We start from the raw sequence: 22,914 nt of genomic DNA on the forward strand, positions 1-22,914 counted from the left end.
GGACATGATTTTGTTCTTCTTTATGGCAATGTAGAGTTCTGTGGTGTACATGTACCACATTTTCTTTATCCAGTCCACCACTGATGGTTATATAGGTTGCTTTCATGTCTTTGCTATTGTGAATAGTGCTGGGATGAACATATGCATGCATGTGTCTTTATGGTAGAACAATTTAATATTCCTTTGGGTTTATACCCAGCAATAGAATTGCTGGATCAAATGGTATTTCTGTATTAAATTCTTTGAGAAATTTCCAACTGCTTTCCACAGTGGCTAAACTAATTTACATTCCCACCAGTGGAGTATAAATGTTCCCTTTTCTCTGCAACCTTGCCAGCACCTGTTATTTTTAGAGTTTTTGATAATAGCCATTCTGACTGGTATGAAATGGTATCACATTGTGGTTTTGATTTGCATTGCTCTAATGATTAGCGATGTTGAACATGTTTTCATATGCTTGTTGGCTGCATCTATTTTGTCTTTTGAGAAGTATCTGTTCATGTCCTTCGCCCATTTTTTAATGGGGTTGTTTTTTGCTTGTTAATTTAAGTTCCTTATAGATTCTGAATATTAGACCTTTGTCAGATGCATAGTTTGCAAATATTTTATCCCATTCTGTAGGTTGTATGTTTATCCTGTTGATAATTTCTTTTGTTGTTCAGAAGCTCTTTAGTTTAATTAGGTCCCACTTGTCAATTTTTTTTTATATTGCTTTTGTTGTCTGAATCATGAAAACTTTGCCGGGGCCTATGTCCAAATGATACTTCCTAGATTTTCTTCTAGGTTTTTCCTGGTTTTAGGTATTACATTTAAGTGTTTAATCCCTCTCGAGTTGATTTTTATATATGTTGAAAGGAAGGAATCCAGGTTCAATCTTCTGCAGGTGGCTAGCCAGTTATCCCAGTACCATTTATTGAATGGTCCTTTCCCCATTGCTTGTTTTTGTCAGCTTTGTTGAAGATCAGATGATTGTAGGTGTGTGGCTTTATTTCAGGGTTCTCTAACCTGTTCCATTGGTCTATGTGTCTATTTTTGTGCCAATACTATGCCATGTTGTTTGCTGTATCCTTGTAGTATAGTTTGAAGTCTGGTCAGGTGATGACTCCAGCTTTGTTCCTTTTGCTTAGGATTGCTTTGGCTAGTCAGGCTCTTTTTTCATTCCTTATAAATTTTAGAGTGTGTGTATGATTTTTTTTTCTAATTCTGTGAAAAATGTCACTGGTAGTTTGATAGGAATAGCATTGAATCTGTGAATTGCTTTGGGCACTATGACCATTTTAACAATATTGATTGTTCCTATCCATGAGCTGAAATGTTTTTCCATTTGTTTATGTCATATCTGATTTATTTCAGCATTGTTTTATAATTCTTGCTGTAGAAATATTTCACCTTCCTGGTTAGCTGTATTCATAGGTATTTTATTCTTTTTGTGGCTATTGTGAATGGGATTACTTTCTTGATTTTTCTCTCAGCTTGGTGCATTGATTTTGTATCCTGAAACTTTGCTGAAGTTGTTTATCGGATCGAGGTGCCTTTGGGCAGAGACTATGGGGTTTCCAGGTATAGAATCATATGATATGGGAAGAGAGATAATATGACTTCCTTTCTTTCTTTCTATTTGGTTGCCTTTTATTTCTTTCTCTTGCCTGATGGCTCTGTCTAGGACTTTCAGCACTATCTTGAACAGGCGTGGTGAGAGTGGGCATCCTTGTCTTGTTCTGGTTCTCAAGGGAAATGCTTTCAGCTTTTGCCCCTTCAGTATGATATTGGCTGTGGGTTTTTTATAGATGGCTCTTATTCTGAGGTATATCACTTTGATGTCTAGTTTGTTGAGGGTTTCTAACATGAAGGGATGTTGAATTTATTAGTATTGAAAGCCTTTATGGCATCTATTGAGATGATTATGTGCTTTTGTTTTTAGTTCTATTTATGTAAAATCAGTACTTTCAATGGAAACAACTTGACCAAAAATATGTCACAGAATTTTGAGACCCGTAAAACAAACTTTAACGAGAAAAAAATATATATTATAGATATTTGTCTAATATATAAATACATTTTATATATTTATATAATATATTTAGCTAATATAAATATATAATATATTTATATACAAATAAATTTGTATATAAATATTTATATGTAAATATGAATATATATTTATGTTATCTAAATATATATTTATATTATAAAATATGTTTTTGAAATAAATATATTTCTAAAAATATATTTATTTCAAATATATTTAGTTTATATAAATTTATTTTATATATATGTATTTATTTTATATAAATATAGATATATTTTATATAATAAACATTGATTTTCTATAAATATATAAAAGTTTTAGAAAAATAAATATACATATTAATTTTATATTATATACATAAAGATTAACAAAATAGACTGCTAGCCAGACTAATAATAAAAAAAAGAGAGAAGAATCAAATAGACACAATAAAAATTAAAAAGGGGATATCACCACTGATCCCACAGAAATACAAACTACCATCAGAGAATACTATAGATACCTCTATGCAAATAAATTCAAAAATCTGGAAGAAATGGATAAATTCCTGGACACATAGACCCTCCCAAGACTAAACCAGGAAGAATTCAAATCCCTGAACAGACCAATAACAAGCTCTGAAATTGAGGCAGTAATTAATAGCCTGCAAACCAAAAAAAGCCCAGGACCAGACAGATTCACAGCCGAATTGTACCAGAGGTACAAAGAAGAGCTGGTACCATTCCTTCTGAAATTATTCCAAACAATAGAAAAAGAGAGACTCCTCCCTAACTCATTTTATGAGGCCAGCCTTATCCTGATACTAAAACCTGGCAGAGACACAACAAAAATAGAAAATTTCAGGCCAGTATCCCTGGTAAACATCAATGCGAAAATCCTCAATAAAAGACTGGCAAACTGAATCCAGCAGCACATTAAAAAGCTTATCCACCACGATCAAGTCGACTTCATCCTTGGGACGCAAGACTGGTTTAATATACGCAAATCAATAAATGTAATTGATCACATAAACAGAACCAATGACAAAAACCAAATGATTATTTCAATAGATGCAGAAAAGGCCTTAGATATACTTCAATGCCTCTTCATGCTAAAAACACTCAATAAACTAGGTATTGATGGAACATATCTCAAAATACTAAGAGCTATTTATAACAAACCTACAGCCAATATCATACTGAATGGGCAAAAGCTGGAAGCATTCCCTTTGAAAACTGGCACAAGACAAGGATGCCCTTTCTCTCCATGCCCTCTCTCTCCACTCCTATTCGACATATTATTGGACGTTCTGTCCAGCACAATCAGGCAAGAGAAAAAACTAAAGGTATTCAAATAGGAAAAGAGGAAGTCAAATTGTCTCTATTTGCAGATGACATGATTGTATATTTAGAAAACCCCATCATCTCAGCCCCAAAACTCCTTAAGCTGATAAGCAACTTCAGCAAAGTCTCAGGATACAAAACCAATGTGCAAAAATCACAAGCATTCCTATACACCAATAATAGACAGCCAAATCATGAGTGAACTCCCATTCACAATTGCTACAAAGATAATAAAACACCTAGCAATACAACTTATAAGGGATGTGAAGGGCCTCTTCAAAAAGAACTAGAAACCACTGCTCAAGGAAATCAGAGGATACAAACAAATGGAAAAACGTTCCATGCACATGGATAGAAAGAATCAATATTGTGAAAATGGCCATACTGCCCAAAGTAATTCATAAATTCAATGCTATTCCCATCAAGCTACTATTGACTTTCTTCACAGAATTAGAAGAAACTACTTTAAAATTCATATGGAAACAAAAAAGAGCCCATATAGCCAAGACAATCCTAAGCAAAAAGAACAAAGCTGGAGGCATCACACTACCTGACTTCAAACTATACTACAAGGCTACAATAACCAAAACAGCATGGTACTGGTACCAAAACAGATATATAGACCAATGGTACAGAACAGAGGCCTCAGAAATAACACCACACATCTATGACCATCTGATCTTTGACAAACCTGACAAAAACAAGCAATGGGGAAAGGATTCCCTATTTAATAAATTGTGTTGGGAAAACTGGCTAGCCACAAGCAGAAAACTGAAACTGGACCCCTTCCTTACACCTTATACAAAAATTAACTGAAGATAGATTAAAGAATTAAATGTAAGACCTAAAACCATATTAACCCTAGAAGAAAACCTAGGCAATACCATTCAGGACATAGGCATGGGCAAAGACTTCATGACTAAAACACCAAAAGCAATGGCAACAAAAGCCAAAATAGACAAATGGGATCGAATTAAACTAAAGAGCTTCTGCACAGCAAAAGAAACTACAATCAGAGTGAACAGGCAACCTACAGAATGGGAGAAAATGTTTGCAATCTATCCATCTGACAAAGGTCTAATATCCAGAATCCACAAGGAACTTAAACAAATTTACAAGAAAAAAACAACCTCATCAAAAAGTGGGCAAAGGATATGAACAGACGCTTCTCAAAAGAAGATATTTATGTGGCCAGCAAACACATGAAAAAAAGCTCATCATCACTGGTCATTAGAGAAATACAAATCAAAATCACAATGAGATACCATCTCATGCCAGTTAGAATGGCGATCATTAAAAAGTCAGGAAACAACAGATGCTGGAGAAGATGTGGAGAGATATTAATGCTTTTACACTGTTGGTGGGAGTGTAAATTAGTTCAACCATTGTGGAAGACAGTGTAGCAATTCCTCAGGGATCTAGAACCAGAAATACCATTTGACCCAACAATCCCATTACTGGGCATATACCCAAAGGATTATAAATCATTCTACTATAAAGACATGTGCACACATATGTTTATTGCAGCACTATTAACAATAGCAAAGATTTGGAACCAACCCAAATGCCCATCAATAATATACTGGATAAAGAAAATGTGACACATATATACCATGGAATAGTATGCAGTCATAAAAAAGAATGAGTTCATGTCCTTTGCAGGGACATGGATGAAGCTGGAAACCATCATTCTCAGCAAAATAACACAGGAACAGAAAACCAAACACCTCATGTTCTCACTCATAAGTGGGAGTTGAACAATGCGAACACATGGGCACAGGAAGGGTAATATCACACACCGGGGCCTGTCAAGGGGTAGGGGGCAAGGGGAGGGAGAGCATTAAGAGAAATACCTAAGGTAGATGACGGGTTGATGGGTGCAACAAACCACCATGGCACACGTATACCTGTGTAACAAAACTGCATGTTCTGCACATGTAACTCAGAACTTAAAGTATAAATATAAATATATATATATATATTTATAAACTGATTCAAAGAAAAGAACAAGATAAAGGAATCTGGTATGGATTAGCATAGAGAAGAGATGCATAAGGGACTTCTACATTACGGCTTTCAAATTTTTGATAATGAAGTTGTTAACCAGTTGTACAAAAAACAGAAGGGAGTTAAAATTAAAATTAGAAAAATTTCACTTTGGCCAAAGGGTGTATTTTTTTTTTTTTTTTTTTTTTTTTTACATAACATTCTTCTGTTCATTCACCAATCATTTTTGTAGCCTCCATTTTAGTCTGGGCTATTCCAAGGTGCTGAAGTTTTTCAATAATGAGCAGTCAGGGTCTCAGATTCTACCGGGCTTGAAGCTGGATGGAGCTGGATGTCAAGGTTATAAAATGCCAAGAAAAGGCCATTGAAACTCATTAAAGAGTCTCTTCACATTGTTAAAATAAATTAATGAATAAATAAATAAGTTTTATATAAATAAATATACATATTAATTTATATAAATATATTATATATTTATTTATGAAAATATATTTTAAATATATTATATAGATATGAATTTATGTAAATAAATATATATCATACAATATATATTTTTGTATAATACATCATTTAATATATTTGATCTTTGTACTCAGTTCTTGGCATTGGCATTTCCTGAGTGATAGTAGTGCCTTTTGTTATTCATAATGAGTCCCTTTTAACATCATCTGAGTTTATGCTAATGAAGTGACTAAGCATGGGGTCCCAAATAGCTTTAGGTAGGGGGTTAGTCACTAGAAAGACAAAAACTCATGATTAGAGGGTTAGAATTTTCAGTCCCATCTCCTAACATCTGGGGAGGGAATGGAGGCTGAGTTTGTGTTCTATAAAAACTCTCGGACAATAGGATTCAGAGAGCTTTGGAGTTGTTGAACACATTGAAATGCTAGGAGAATGGTGCATTCATAATGGGAATGGAAGCTCCATATCCCCTCCCCCATAACTTGCCCCATGTATTTCTTCCAGTTAGCTATTTCCATTTTGTAGCCTTCATAATAAACGAGTACACCTAACTAAACTATTATCTTGAGTTCTGTGGGTTGTTCTACTCAGTTATCAAACCTGAGGAGGTTATTTGGAGTTGTGGAAACTCCTGAATTTACAGCTCGTTGGTCAGAAGTATAGGTGGTTCTTAGGACTTGTAACTGGTATCTGAAGTTGGGGAAGTCTTGTGGGACTAAGCCCTTAACCTGTTGTTTATGTGCTAACTCTGGGAGTTAGTTTCAGAATTAACCTGAATTATTGGACACCCAGTTGGTGTCAGAGAATTGGTTATTGGTGTCAGAATAAAACATGTACATATTTGGTTTCAGAAGTGGTGTCGGAGAAAACACCACCAAGGTCTTTTCCTTTTTTCTTGGAATACATAAAAAAAGAAGGTATCAGTTCTTGTTGCTATAGCTGTCTTGAGGCCAAAACAGATACTCTTAATCCCTCTTTTTTCATATTTGCTAGATTCCCTTTACCATCAGTTAGTACCCCTATTGATCCAGGGGGCTTACCTGGTGAGATGACCCATACTCTCTTCAATGGACTGAATTGTGTTCCTCCAAAATTCATAAGTTGAAGTCCTAACCCCCGTCACTTGTGTGACTGTATTTGAACATAGGGCCTTCAGGAGGTAATTAAAATGAAATGAGGTCATAAGCATAGGGCCTGATATGGTTTGGCTATGTGTCCCCACCCAAATCTCATGTCTAATTGTAATCGCCACATGTCAGGGGAGGGGCCTGGTGAGAGGTGATTGAATCATGGGGCAGACTTCCTCCTTGCTGTTCTTGTGATAGAGTTCTCACGAGATCTGTTTGATTGAAAGTGTGTAGCACATCCCCCTTCACACTCTCTCTCCTGCTTGGACATGTGAAGACGTGCTCACTTCCTTTTTGCCTTCCGCCACGATTGTAAGTTTCAGAGGCTCCTGGTCATACTTCCTGCTAAGCCTGTGAAACTGTGAGTCAAACCTCTTTTCTTCATAAATTACCCAGTCTCGGGTAGTTCCTTATAGCAATGTGAGAACAGGCGAATACAGGGCCCTAATCTGACAAGATTGCTGGCCCTATAAGAAGAGGAAGAGAAGAGATTTCCTTCACTTTTCATGCACTTACACCAACGAAAAGATATGTGAGAACAAAGAGGCTGTCTGCAAGCCAGAAAGGAAGCCCTTACCAGAAACTAAACTTTTCTAGACCTTGATCTGGGAGTTCTAGACTCGAGAATTATGAGGAAATAAATTTTTGTTGTTTAACCCATCTGGACTGTGATATTTTGTTAATACAGCTCAAGAAGACTAAAACACTCTCATCCCCAAGGGTTCTGAGTCCCATGTTACTATCTTAGTTCATTTGTGCTAGTATAACAAAATATAAGAGACTGGGTAATTTATAATAAACAGAAATTATTTTTTTTACAGTTTTGGAGGCTAGGAAGTCCAAAGATCAAGGTGGTGGCATACAGTGTCTGCTGAGGGCCTTCTTGCTGATCCTCCCATGGTGGGAGGTGGAAGGGCAAAAAAGGGGGCATATGCTGTGTCCTCACATATTAGAATAGCAGAAGAACCAAAATGGGCCTAAGCTAGTCCCCTCCAACCCTTTTATTATCCATTTATGAGGGCAAAGCTCTCAGCTCTCATGACTCAATCACTTCTCCAAAGGCCCCATCTCAATACCATGACAATGGGGATTAAATTTCAATGTGAATTTTGGAGGAGACACATTTAAGCCATAGCAGTCACTATGCCTTTCTCAGGTCATGGCTTCTGCCCTTGTCCATTTACTACAATATTGGGCAGGACAGTACAAATAGACAATGGATAAATAGAATCCCAAATGTATTCTTCCCTGTTCCCATTATGTAATAGCTATCCTATCTGCTCCAGGTTATCAAAGTCAAATACCCCTGCCAATATGGTGACTAATTTTTTTGCTTATTGGTCTCTTGGTTCTCGGAGCCTAAAGTTGCCAGAGGGCAGCTGTAACTTAAAGTTAATAAGGATTTTTACTATATCCCTGGTTTAAGCATATTCTCCCTAGGAACCAGGATTTCTAGACCCCTGAAAATTTCTATGTCCTAATCCCTAGTCACTGTGAATATGTTACATTACATGGCAAATAGAACTTTACAGATGTAATTAAGGTTACTAATCAGCTGACTTTAAGAGAGAGAAATTATTCTGGATAGCCAGGTGGGCCCAAACTAATCACATGGATTCTTAAAGCAGGAAAGTGTTCTTGGGAGGCTGAGGCAGGAGAATGGCGTGAACCCGGGAGGCGGAGCTTGCAGTGAGCCGAGATCGCGCCACTGCACTCCAGCCTGGGCAACAGAGCAAGACTCTGTCTCAAAAAAAAAAAAAAAAAAAAAAGAAGAGATGCATTAAAAGAAAAAGTCAGAGATTTAAAGCATGAGAAGGACCTGATATGCTGTTGCTGGTTTTAAGATGGAGGAGGCAACTTGATGAGGAATGCAGGTGACCTTAATGAGTGGAAACAGGTTTCCAGCTGAGAGCCAGCAATGAGATGAGGACCCCAGGCCTACATCCATAAAGAACTAAATTCATCCAACAACCTCAAAATCTTGGTAGTAGATTCTACTCCAGAACCTTGAGATAAGACGCCACATCAGTCAATACCTTGATGTCAGCTTTATGAGACCCTTCACAGAAAGAGCCAACCATAACTTCTTAGCTACAGAACTATGGGTTAACATTTGTGTCATTTTTAGCTGCTAAGTTTGTGGAAATTTGTTACAGCAGCAATAGGAAATGAATGCATCCACAGAGCCTGAAGTTGCAGAGATAAGAAGCACACATTGCCAAGTGGGTGACTGAGGGTGATTATAAGCAGAGCCATTCCTACTTTTACCTCTTGGCTCTCAGAGACATGTATGATACATACTGGGGACATGGCATTATATAAAGGTCATTTAATTAGGTTACATACCATATCCTTGTGGTTTGTACCCCATCCTTTTAAGATATGGTCTCAAGCTGGCTTCTCAATTGATTCTTTATTATTACATCAATTTATAGGCGAGCAGCATCTAAATTATGCAGTATGTCATAGGATCAGAGAATCTCATGGATATAAGCCCACTACTAAAATCCCTTTTCTGTAAAGCTAGTCCCTTGATCTCCAACAAAATTGTGTGGTATCCTATTGAGGCAGCAAGCACTCTGTAAGTTCCCAGGTAGTCATGCTGGCCAAGGGAAGAAAGGAAAGCTCATAGCTAGGATATATGCCAATTCCAATAATAAAGAGAATTACCTCCACAATCCATGAAGGAAGGCATCTGATGTAATTCCCTTGCCACCAAGTGGCTGATTGGTCTCCTTGAGGGAAAGTGCCATGATAGTGACTCAGATATAATCTCTGTTTATAGCTGGGATTCTACGTTTGGCAGCAGCAGTAGCTAGATCAGTCTTGGTTAGTGAGACTCAATGATGTTTAGCCCATGCTTAGCCTCCATACTTGTGACCAGGGCTTTTTCATGCATGTGCCCATTGTACCAGACTGGAGTAGCCAAATTGGCCTAATTATGTTTTCTCTTGTTATTTAGTGCCTCTTTCATGCTCTCTGGTAAGTGTTAAAATGCAAAACAATATCTTCACATTGCATGCCATTTCCCATAAGTCAATCCACTATGTTTCTTACACTGACCTCTTTATCCTTGATTTTTCAATCTTTTTTCTTCTAGGTTCCTGACCAAACAGCCAAGCCATTTTCCACTGCCTGTAAGTTCACATACATTCTAACTTCTGTAGAATTTTTTTCTCACAAATTGGATAATCTGTTGCATCACAAGGAATTCTGGCCACTGGAAGGATTTTCCTTCATGACTATCTTTTAAAGCCACCCCTGAGTAGGGCTCTCGAGCAGCCAGAGTTCATTTTCAGCTTCCACCCATATATTAAGCTGATCCAGTCATGAACTAAGCTTTGCGTTTTTCTTTTCCCATTAGCCGATCATAAGGGACTCTCTCCATCTGACTATAGGTGTGAACTTAGAAGAGAAACTAGTGTAACATAGCAGATAATTTTGGGGTAAAGACCACTTGCTCTTGCAATTTACAATTGACTTTTGACCCTGCTAGTGCTTGATCTTGGATGTACTGCCTCCAACTAATGATGGACTGATCTTGGTTCTGCCTGACATTAAGACTTGTTTGATCTGAGAGAACCCAGATCCTGATGAGCAGTTTTGGATGCATTTACAACTTTCAAAACATGCCCTCAGGTGAGGAATGGGCCTGTGGTACACACAGAACAGCTGACCACAATCTCCATGAGTTTGTTCTCCACATAGCTGCTAAAAGATGATTTAACAGTGCTATGGTCTGAATATGTTTATCACCTCCATATTTGTATATTGAAATCCTAACCTCAAGATCGAGATCATCCTGGCTAACATGGTGAAACCCCATCTCTACTAAAAATACAAAAAAATTAACCGGGCGTGGTGGTGGGCACCTGTAGTCCCAGTTACTTGGGAGGCTGAGGCAGGAGAATGGCGTGAACCCGGGAGGCAGAGCTTGCAGTGAGCCGAGATCACGCCACTGCACTCCAGCCTGGGTGACAGAGCAAGACTCCGTCTCAAAAAAAAAAAATCCAAAGTTCAAGGTGATGGTATTTGAAGGTGAGACCTTTGAGACGTGATTAGGCTCTACCCTTATAAATGGGATTAGTGTTCTTATAAAAGAGACTCAAAAGAGAACAACCCTCCCTGATTCTGCCATATAAAGTTAAAATGACCATCTATGAAGGGAACCCTCACCAGACACTGAATAAGCCAGCACCTCAATCTAAGACTTGCTAGCCTCCAGAACTGTGAGAAATAAGTTTCTGTTACTTATAAGCAATCTGTTTATGGTATTTTGTTATAACAGCCTGAGCTGACTAAGACAAAAAAACATGTCAAATTATGTCACTTTTCTGGTCAAGACCCTTCAACGGCTTCTTATGTCACTCAAAATAAAACCCAAAATGATTGCAATGGCCTACAAGGCCTCATATGATCAACTACTTTCATATATCTTTGCCTTCATTTAAAGCCACTGTTGGCCAGGCGCAGTGGCTCATGCCTGTAATCCCAGCATTTTGGGAGGCTGAGGCAGGTGGATCACTTGAGGTCAGGAGTTTGAGACCAGCCTGGCCAATATGGTGAAACCCCAGTTCCACCAAAAATACAAAAATTAGCTGGGCATGGAGGCACATGCCTGTAATCCCAGCTACTCAGGAGGCTGAGGCAGAAGAATCGATTGAATCCTGGAGACAGAGGTTGCAGTGAGCCAAGATGGCGCCACTGCACTCCAGCCTGGACAACTTCGTCTCAAAAATAAATAAATAAATAAACAAACAAACAAACAAATAAATAAAACCACTGTTGTCTCCTCTCTTACTCTGTCCTACCCACACAGGCCTCCTAGCTGTTCTTAGAACATACCAACCATGCTCACATATCAGGGTCTTTGGACTCACTGTATAATTTGCTCAGAACATTCTTTTCCCAGGCATCTGCATGGCTTACCCCTTTACCTCATTCATATCTCTGGTCTAATGTCTCTGTATCAGAGGGAAATTGCTTGGTCACCTAAGCTAAAAATGTATTTCCCATTCATGCTATGCTATATTTCCTTAATCCTTCCTTGTATTTCTTCAGCGCATTTATCACCACTACCATGTATATTATATATTTATTTGGTTATTTATATTCTGTTTCCTCCTACTGTATTATAAGCTTCAAGAGCTCAAGAATTTTCCTCTTATTTGCTATTGCATTCTAGCACCTAAAAATGTGTCTGGAATAGTAGGTATTCAATAAATATTTGTTGAATGAATGAATGCATGCATTCGTCATTCTTTCAGGCTGCCTACACAGTAGACAGAGTTACCGGATCAGAATATGCAAGATCAGGTCACTCTTCTGCTCAAAAGTTTTCAGTGATTTTCTATCTTAATCAGAGTAAAAGCTAAAGCCATAACTTTGGTCTACAGAACCTTACATGATCTGATCTCATATCCCTTGCTTAGCCTCTTTAACCATACTGGCCTCCTTGCTGTTCCTGGAATATCTCAGGTATGCTCCAAATTTAGAGCCTCTGGACTTGCTGCTATCTTTCCTTGAAATGCTCTTATCCAGACAGTTGGATGGATTGTTGCTGGTTTACCTTTGGGTTTTTACTCATATGTCAGTTTCTCAGGAGGTCTCTTTCTGGTCATCTTACTTAAAATTGCAATTCCAATGTAATTTTGCCTGTCCCTGTTCTGCTGCCTTCTTTCTTTTCCTAGTAATTATAAGCATCTAATAAATCTGCTTTTTGTCTCTCTTCCTTCACTGAACTGTAAGTTCCATGAGAGCAAGTATTTTTTTTCTCTTTTTGTTTTCGCTGATATGTCTCTAGCACTGAGAACAGTGCCTGGCATATGGTAGGAACTTATTACATATTAATGGCATAAAGAAATTCAATTTCTAGAGGTAACCGTGCCAGTGAGTCTTGTGATATAATCCAGGGCTCAGGGTCTGTGTCTTAGTCCATTCAGGCTGCTGTAACAAAAACATGATACACCAGGTGTATTATAAACAACAGAAATTAGTTTCTCACAATTCTGGAGGCTAGAAAGTTTAAGATTAAGGTAGCAACAGAGTCAGTGTCTGTTAGTAGCCCATTCCTCATGGACTGTACCTTCTTACTGTGTCCTCACAAGGCAGAAGGGACAAGGCAGCACTCTGGGGACCCTTTTATAAGGGCACTAATTCCATTTATGAGGGCTCCATGCTTATGATCTAATCACCTCGCCAAAGACCTCACATCTCAATACTATCACATTGCCAATCAGGTTTCAACATATAGGAAAGACACATTCAGACAATAGCAGTATGTAAATTGTTGTTTGCTTCAAGTGGAAGAAACAATGGCATTGAAAACGGTAATGAATTTATCACTGGATCAATTCTGTGGTGCAATTTTGGTATTTATTTTTTTAAAATTAATATTTTTTATGCCAGATTATCTTATACTTTTAGAGATTCTGAGTGCTTTTTAATATCCTTGATATCCTCGAATAAACTTCTTTTATGCTTAACTAGCCAAAGTTGTTTTCTGTTGCTGGCATCTAAGAATACTAAGTGATATAGACATTAGTATTACTCCAACAAGGATTGGCTGCAGCAGCATATCTTCTAGGACCTATGGGAGATCTGGAATTGGTTTCTGGTTGGGTTGCTACTGAAGGTAGTGAAAAATCTAAATAGTATTAAGAGGCAGGATCCATGGTTGAGTTCCATGTAGAGTTATTCCTTCATTGGGTTAAAGATCTCTATACTAGTGGAGCCCGTGTTGTAAGGCTAGGAACAAAAAATTTTATAACGGGGCCTGGAGCAAATGAAAGCTGCAAACAAGTTGCTCTGACACTTGGATCTTATGACCCAGTAGACTCATAAATACAAAATGTGCCCATGGCATGTTGGGATGCAGGATGGATCCTGGAATAAACCTCTTGTAGCAAGAAGAAACTCAATGTAGACCCAAAGGGTTTTGGAACACAGTTATGTTTACTTTAGCAAGTCATCGTTTTCTCTTTGAGAAACAGCTCCTAACTTGCTGATCTTGGCTCCACATCAAGTACTAATATGACCTGAGCTAGTCATCATGAGACAGGTGTAATTTGATTCACTAAGACATAAACTTGAACATACAACAGCATTTCATAATTCAGAGCAAGTGGTATACACAAGATTAGACTTGAAGAGATCCTGAAGGCCTAAGTAATTTGCATGGGTAGATGACTCACACTCCCAATACGCCTATTTCAGCTGCACTGGCATTCTTCTTGCAAATGACACCTTTGACTTCCTGGAGATTTTTTGATGACCGGCGAACAAAGGAGAAAAAAATTTAGCCTGGTTTATAGATGGCTCTGAATAATGTGCTGACACTAGTAAAAAGTGGACTACTGCAGTATTACAGGCTCACTTAGAGGTTACCCTGAAAGACATTGATGAAGAGAAATCCTTCCAATTGGCTAAAATTCAAGCTGTATATCTCATTGTTCACTTTGCCTGAAAGGATATATGGCCTCAGGTGTGGATCATTAGTTATTCATGGGTAGTGGCTAATGGTTTGGCTGGGTGATCAGAAAGTTTGAAAGAATTAAATTGGAGGATTGGTGATAAGAAAGATTAAGTAAAAGGCTTCTGCATGGATCACTTAGAATTGGCACCAACTGGGAGAATGTTTGTATCTCATGTAAACATTCACCCAAAGTCATCCTTGGCAGAACAGGCTTTCAATAATCATATAAAAAATGTCATTTTCTTATAATAACAGTTGGAGTCCTTTCCTCAGTCTTCCAGTTCTCACTCAGTGGGTTAGTGAAAAATATGGCCATGATGGCAAGAATGGACTTTCTGCCTGGCATCAATAATAGGAAATCTCTCTCACCGAGGTTGGCCTTACTAAGTGCTCAATTTGCCTACAGTAACACCAGATTCTGAGCCTTATATACCCGAGGACCAGTCAACCACCTAGTAACAGGTGACAACAGTGAACTTTGTCATGAAGAGGGCTGCATTATTATTATTTTTTTATTTTATTTATTTATTTCTTTTTGAGATGGAGTCTCACTCTGTCACCCAGGTTGGAGTGCATTGGCACGATCTCTGCTCACTGCAACCTCTGCCTCTGGGGTTCAAGCAATTCTCCTGCCTCAGCCTTCCGAGTAGCTGGGAATACAAGTGTGCGCCCTGCTAATTTTTGTATTTTTAGTAGAGACAGGGTTTCACCATGTTGGCCAGGCTGATCTCAAACTCCTGACCTCAGGTGATCCGCCTGCCTTGGCCTCCCAAAGTGGCTGCATTATTATTATTATTATTATTATTATTTGTGCAGGGATAAAATATTTTGATTTTCTTTCTTGCTTCTGTTAATGTATTGAATGCCATAAACACAGTCATACTATCCCACACAATGTTACCTTTAACAAAATAATTTATCTTTTAGCAAAAGAAAAGAAAAGAAGTAAGGCAATGAGTTGTCCGATTTCCATGTGATTCACTGGTCTTATGAAAAACCGCTACCTAGAAGCAAATTGGCTTTTGGAATGATACACCCTACTAAAGACATAATGATTATGTCAGTTAGGAGACAGATATGTGAGGTTGGGATACCCTTCTATGGGATGCACTATTTAATCTAAACTAGTGATCAATGTATGGTCCAGCTTCTTCCATAATTATAGGTCCCATAGGTCTGGGAACCAATGGGAGAAAGTGGGAATGGCACCTCTTTCTCATTATTACACCTAATAAAACACTCATGATTTTCATTTCCCATTTCTTCAGTTCTAGGGTTTGTTGATTGAAAGATGTTAGTACTCAAAGGGGTAATATTTCCACCTGCAGAAACAATAATAATGGTTACACTGAACTGAAAACTGAAATATCAACCATTCACTTCAGGTGCCTTATTTACACGGGTTAAACAAACAAAACATGGAATTACATTAGTAACTTGGATAAGATTGCTGTTACACAATTTAAGTGGAGAGAAGTAGCATCCGTGAGGGTGCTCTTAGTATAGCTACACCCAATGGTCAGTGATAAAAGGAAATAATATTAAAACTCTAATCAAGTAGAAAACTCTACCCTAAAATATGATACCTTGGAAATCAAAAAAAGAGCAGAAGCAGGAAAATCTTTCTGACCTTCTCCTGCCCCCTTTCTTCTGAAACAGGCCATGGAAACTAGAATCCCTCTCACTGCTTATTCCCTGGAGCAGGCCGTAAAAGCTACGAAGGTCATCCTCTGACCTTCTGCCTCCCTTCTTTCCGGAAGGATCTCATGTGATAGGTGTCCTGCCCTATACCCAGAGGGAAGGAATGTCAGATAAAGACACCAAGAAAAATCTGAACAGACCTTGCTCAGTACCCCCCACCCATTAGTTTATTACCATGACATCATACCCTTTTGTCCTTCAATCATACTTCTGCAAGACTGTCCATAAAAATATACACATCTCTCTGTTTCTTTGGGTCTTCATTTCTGAAGGCTCTCTTGTCAGGTGAAACTTACATTAAATAAATTTGTATGCTTTTCTCTTGTTCTTCTGTCTTTTCTTATCGGGACCTCAGCCATTAATCTTATAATAAATTAGGACAATATTTGTTTTTTTCTCCCCTACAAGGCAGAACCACTGAGAGCTTAGATCCTTCAGGAATAAACATTTGGTCACTCACAGGTAAAGAACCCTAGCAAGTAAAGATGCTGGCTGAGAGAAAAGAAAAAGTGAAATGGGAAGCAGAGGAAGAAAGTCATTAATACCAATTGTGGCCTTGTGACTAGATACAGAAAAGAGGACTGTAGCCTCAATCTATGTCATTCTCCTTGCTGCTGTATGCATTTGCATATTTTAACAAATTTTATCCTACCTTCCTAAGCATTAAACAGGCATATTGTTAATCATTAAAATTATGGGGTATTTGTTATCATTAAATTTATCAGCTCGAATATTGAAAAGGAATAATTTTATGTTGTGAAAAGGGGAACAATGGCCATTACTGAGACATCATGGTTTTAGAACTACATAAAGCAAGGAAAAGAACTTTTGGTTGATAACTTTTGTAGAGATAGCACAGTTTTGTTCAACTTAATGAATGATATTTTAGAATCAATAATGTATTTTGCTTTTTAGTAAATCTGATTGAAAAAGACATTGTTTAAAAAGATATTTTTCTTTATTAAATTATAAAGTTTTTTTCTCATGTTTGAGAAAATTTGGATTGATTGATTACTGGCTAAATATGTGCCCAATAAATAAGTTTGTGATATTCTTAACTGCATTCTTAAAATGTATATATTGTATAAAATTATTTTTAGAACTAGAGACACACTGCCATAGTGTGATGTACCAGAAGATGTTTCAGAATGTATTTAAGAGAAAATTATTTTTTTATGCCAAGATTTTCATAGTGGTGCTTGTGAATTTGGCTTTTGTCCAATTGTATTTCAATAAAGAAAATATTCTCCATGGTACAACTGATCTTCCTCTATTCCATTCTATAGTGAAATCACGTCCAGAAACTGAGACACTGAAAGAAAGTGACTATAATGAGATAAGTGGAGGGTTATTTTGACCTTATTGTAGAATCTAGAAGAAAGGGAATGTTGCTAAGAAAGAAACATCAGAACAACAGAAAATTGTTGGTTAATTAATAGTTTCATTTAAAAATATTCCTTGCTTTCCATTTCGCCTCATGTGAAAATCTCCTATTAAAATTTTACTAAAATGTAAATACCTCCTGCTGTGAAAATCTGTTTTAAACTGTCCTTAATGATTTTAATATGAGAGCTTCTAATATATCTTGAAGCAATTCAAGGAAAGGATAGCTGCAAAGGATACATTTAACTTACTTTTAAATTTTCTTTTTATTTATAAAACTATTTTAATTAACATTTGACTCTTACATCTTGAAAAACAGGAGAAAATACCAAATGCTTATTCTTACCATTGCTATTCAATTTTCCACTTTTTACTAATGACCTTTTATAAAAGGTAAATTTATGAAAGGATATGATGTAGTTTTTCAATGAGAAAATATTATATTAACCTTAACTTTGAAAAGAGCACATTTTTGCAGAAGGGAAATATGTAAGCATGTGAATTATTTTTCTTTGGTTATAACTAGCAATTTGTTTCTGTGGGATTTGTGTTGCTGGTGAAGTATTCAGTGCACCTACATTCATCTATTTTTAGCACTGGCACATGGTCATAGACTGAACTATACATGGAAAACACGCTCATACACTCTTATTTTGCTAAAATATAGTGTTTAGTGCCTTGTTTTCCATCAACTCAATATATGGGATTTTTCATGTGGAAATATAATTCCCCTGCCCTCTTTCTTTGAGCTGTGCTCCAGTCTTAAAGCCAGTAAAATTCATGTTTACTATTCTCTAGTAAAAATAGCACAATGGTGAGAAAAATTATAATTGCACACCATTCACTTTAATATCATCATTACAATAAGAGTTTAATTTACCATCATCTGATATTTAGTAGCAAAATGAATGTAGTTCACTTTGACACTGCCTTGATTGCAGATATCCTAATGAATAGTTCTATGATTGATTGGGTAGATGACATCAGCACAATTATAGGCCTGTGTGAGCATTAAATAGCCAAATTGTTGGGGGGAGAAACACATGAAAGCCTGGAGTGGAATGTAGATAGAGTTGGAATATAAGCAGGGTTCGAGTAGAATAGAACCCTTCTTTATGGAAATGTGCTTGGAACAATTTCACAGGAAGCAGTTGCTGTTAGGCACTATTGCTATAGCTGGAAGAACAATTTTCTCTTTTGTAACAACAACAACAACAACAAAATTCACTGCCCCAGCATCACACCCTCTTTCTTAGCTTAGGTTGCCAAGACAGGATTTTCCCAACGAGATCTTCAATTCAATTCTACAACATGATTCTTTCTTTCTGATATTGTAAATTAAAAATCAATGAATTGAGAATCACAAGCTTTTTAAAACAAAAATTCAAAAGCATGGGTTATGTGTGCCTAACTGAATTAAATAAAACCATTTCATCAGTCAGTTATGCTCTTCTTCATTCATCCTTATTCAGGATGTTGGTTTGAAGAAAATTTTACAATGCTCCATTCTCAGTTGCTCCTTGCTCTCTTTTTCTACCCCCCACCTCAATACACATGCACACACACCCTACACAATTAGTTAAAACCAAACTAAATCATTTGGGTCAGAGCTTTCTTAAGCTTGTTGAAGCTCTCCCAGGATCGTGCTTAAATATTCCTGTTGTAGCTTGGATATATAACAGCTGGAGGTATGGAATGGTGGACACATACGGAAGACTAGGTCATCATTTTCATAATTTCAGCCCTTAATGGGTTTATAATTCAGCTGTGCTAGAGCACTGTATGTGCTGATTTACATGTCTTCAGTCGACACGGACATTTCCTGAAAATAAAACACTGGGATTAGTATTACAAGGTAGCTTCCAACGCAAAAGATTAATCTTCATTAAAAAATAGGATCCACTCTTCAAAAGGCTACATGTAACTCACGCTGTACATTATATATCTTAAAATAACTATGTGAAGGATTAATAAAAACACAATAATGCTATTCAGTTATTTCTTGGTCTCTCAGAGGTTGGTACTACATGCTATGAGTTTGAGATACTGGAGACAACATAGTTGGGGCTGAGTTGTAAAACAGCACACCACCATCCTTCCTCATTGTATTTTAGTTGATACCAATGATATATTATATACATGGTTTCCCAAACTTGGATGCTAATCAGAATTAATATAGGAGCTCAATAAAAACAAGAATTTCTGGGCTTTAACCTCAGACTTATTGAGTCAGAATCTGTATTTTCTCCAGCACCCCCAATCGCTAATGATTTTGACACAGCCAGAAAGAACCCCAATCGCTAATGATTTTGACACAGCCAGAAAGAACCCCAATCGCTAATGATTTTGACACAGCCAGGAAGAAACTATGCTTGAAACCTCTCTGTATTAGATTGAACATCTAAGCTCGGATCCTATTCTTGGCAGCAAAACTGGTTTGGTGTCCATGCCCACAACGCTATTTCCCTTCTCCAAACCTGTTTCACCATCCCAGATGTGAGGCGATATTGCTAAATACAAATAAACACATTATTACTCTGAGCCTCAAACATCAAACAGGATCTTAAAATTATACTACATTTAGGCTCTGCTTATACAAAATGAAATTAGCTTTCATTTTCTAGGGACAATATAAGAACATGATTGCAATTTTTAACATTATGAAACATACAGGTTGGTTAATTTGGGCTTGTTTAAACAAATCCCAGAAAAACTAGAGCCAAGGGACAATATTGCAGTTGAAGATGGTTAATTTAAGAGCAAATTAAGATCTTTTCATGAAGCAGGTAGTCAATCTATGAAAGTAATTAGAGTGATAAATGACCAACCCCAAAACATAAATAGGTTCAAGAAGCATTTTAATAAGTTGTGGAGGATAAGTCCATAATGGATTTTTATGGAAGATAAGAAACCTTTGAGATGACCCAGTATTAAAGCAAAAATGGGAAACAATGGAAGTGCAAATGCAAGTTTTTCCATCTGATAAAAATTCCAGAAGACCCAACCACAGATGGCTAAGATATAGTTTGCTTTCACATCAATGGATTTAAAGAATTTTGAGATTACTGAATATTATTTTCTTTCTTCCACTACAGAGTAGGTTGCTATACAAATCAAATAGTCTCACTGATTTTTAGAACTTTTAAAATGATTTCAGTGTGGAAACTGGAGCTAGTGCTTACAGATTTCAGAGGTACAAATGTAATCTGAAACAAAGCAGCTCATTTTTACTTCTTGTATAATGATGTGTCATCAAAATTAGACATACTAATGGATCATTAAGTTATTAAAGTTGTCTCTTTTAATTTGTTCTGGTACCTGGTATTCTGGTTAATTTATGGTGATTGACAAATGTGCTGATAAAGTGCCCCGGGTCATCTGTATAAAACTCGGGAGTAGATGCTATTTAAATTAGCAGTTTTCTGAGCACACTTAAGCAATCAGTGTGGCTTCCACTTAAATTTTGGACAAGATGTAGAAGAATTTTCTATTAATTTCAAGCAGTTCAGTAATGCATGTTGAGATTACTATTAGGTTGGTGCAAAATGAATGCAGTTTAAATGTTTACTTTCAATGGCAAAAACCTCAATTACTTTTGTACCAAGCTTAATAGTATTTATAGTAGATCCATGATATAATTTCTTTATCACCCCCACCCCAGCCCTCAGCATTTCTCTTCATTTATAATTCAAGGGAACAATGTAATTGTCTGAATGCATCTCAAATCAATAAATCACCTTTTATCTTTAAAGTTCCTGGAGTGAAATAAACTTGACTTCAGTTCTCTTGGTTCCCAACCTGCTTCAAAATTTCAGTCAATTTTTTTTTTCAGTATTCTTTAATACTGATGTCGACTTTTAATTCTAGGATTATGAAAATCATCTAAAGTGAATAGAAAGAATTTCTAATTGGGACAAAATGAATTCTCTGCTGTTCCCTACCTTATGCTTTTACCAAGCTTTTTTTCTGAGAATTAGGAAAGTATATTTCGAGTCTTGACTATTGGTTATCTTTTCTCCTTTGCTGTGTCCTGAGAGTTAGAGCAAACTGAAAACATGACAAAGTATTAAGACATTTTTCTAAACTAAAGCCTAGTTTTCCTTGATGCCCTGTTATCACTGTGAAGGTCAAGGTTATAAGTACCAGCAGAGTTAATCTGGCTCTGCAACTATGCTGTAATATTCAACACAGGAAGCTTCTGTGCCTAGTGTATCTCCGACTCTACCAGTTGCTGGGAAATGGTAGATTGAAGGACATTCAGAGTGGTTCATAACTTTGAAAAATCAATTATCAGTTAATACAGCCTTTAGGACACCCTAGTTTTCAAGCATGGCATTCTGCCACAAAAACACTCAAAAACTTTTTGCTGTTATAGTTACATTGTAGACAAAAATCCATTCTGTTTCTAGCTCCTTTCGTTAATCAATGCTGGGACAAAGCCTAAGGATTTGTTCACTTAGAAGCAGGCACATTTGATCTGGAAATGGCTTAGTGTAGTCCAGGTATGTACCAAATTTCTGATTTTGACTAAGTCTTCCACTGTATCTAGTGGACAGCTCTCTACATTTTGTTTTACCTCATGTAAGGAAGTTGACACTATATATATATATATATATATATATATATATATATATATATATTAGAAGACAGCTAAGCAAATTGATAAAGGTGAATAGACCTGTTAAGAAAATAAATTGTCAGAGTTAGATGACCTCTCTGCCTCCTGCCATCTCAGTAAATCTAGCAAACACAATCATAAGACAAAGTGGTCCTAACCTGTGGAACCCTATCTCATATCCTGATGGAAGTTTTTGGCAAAATAAGATTAAGTAAAGTCTAGTGTGACTGAGTGATCTTTTTAGCCTGGGGTTGGAAGGTTTCCCAGATGGTAGTACTTTCACTGCTAAAACTGGGACAGTCCTGGGCATTCTGGCACTGTCAGCTACTCTAGGTCTGATGACATTATTTTGTTTCTGAGCAGGAACACATCTCAATGAGCCTACAGATGCCCAGATATGTTGAAGACCAGGCCATATGTCAAAGACAAGGCCGTACTCCATATAACATACTATCATTCTTTGAGGTCTTAATGATCCTTCCTTCTCTCTCAACCTCTGACTTGCCTGGGAGATAAATGAAAAGGAGCAAGAAAAGGCCATGATTTGGGGGCCACATGATTTAGTACATTTGGGAAATGATTATATCATGTAAAAATGGCAATGGAGTTGTAAGGAATCCTTGCCATCTTTGTATGCACCTTATTCAATATGGGTTTATCAGAGGGCTGAAGTATTTGCTTGGTTAAAAGTACTGACAACTATTGAGTTCAAAATAATTTTTCAACATTTTCAGAGATATTGATGTCAATTAAAAATCCTGGTTGCTATCTTAGAGGTGGAAAATAAAAAT

At 36.9% G+C, this 22,914-nt stretch overlaps 1 pseudogene; it reads left to right on the plus strand.

Moving 5' to 3' along the window:
* The window catches only part of LOC129024150 (elongation factor 1-alpha 1-like), a 182,066-nt pseudogene that overhangs the window by 1,994 nt on the left and 157,158 nt on the right, over positions 1-22,914 (plus strand).

This window comes from Pongo pygmaeus, chromosome X (assembly GCF_028885625.2).
Source record: "Pongo pygmaeus isolate AG05252 chromosome X, NHGRI_mPonPyg2-v2.0_pri, whole genome shotgun sequence".
Classification (NCBI taxonomy): domain Eukaryota; kingdom Metazoa; phylum Chordata; class Mammalia; order Primates; family Hominidae; genus Pongo; species Pongo pygmaeus.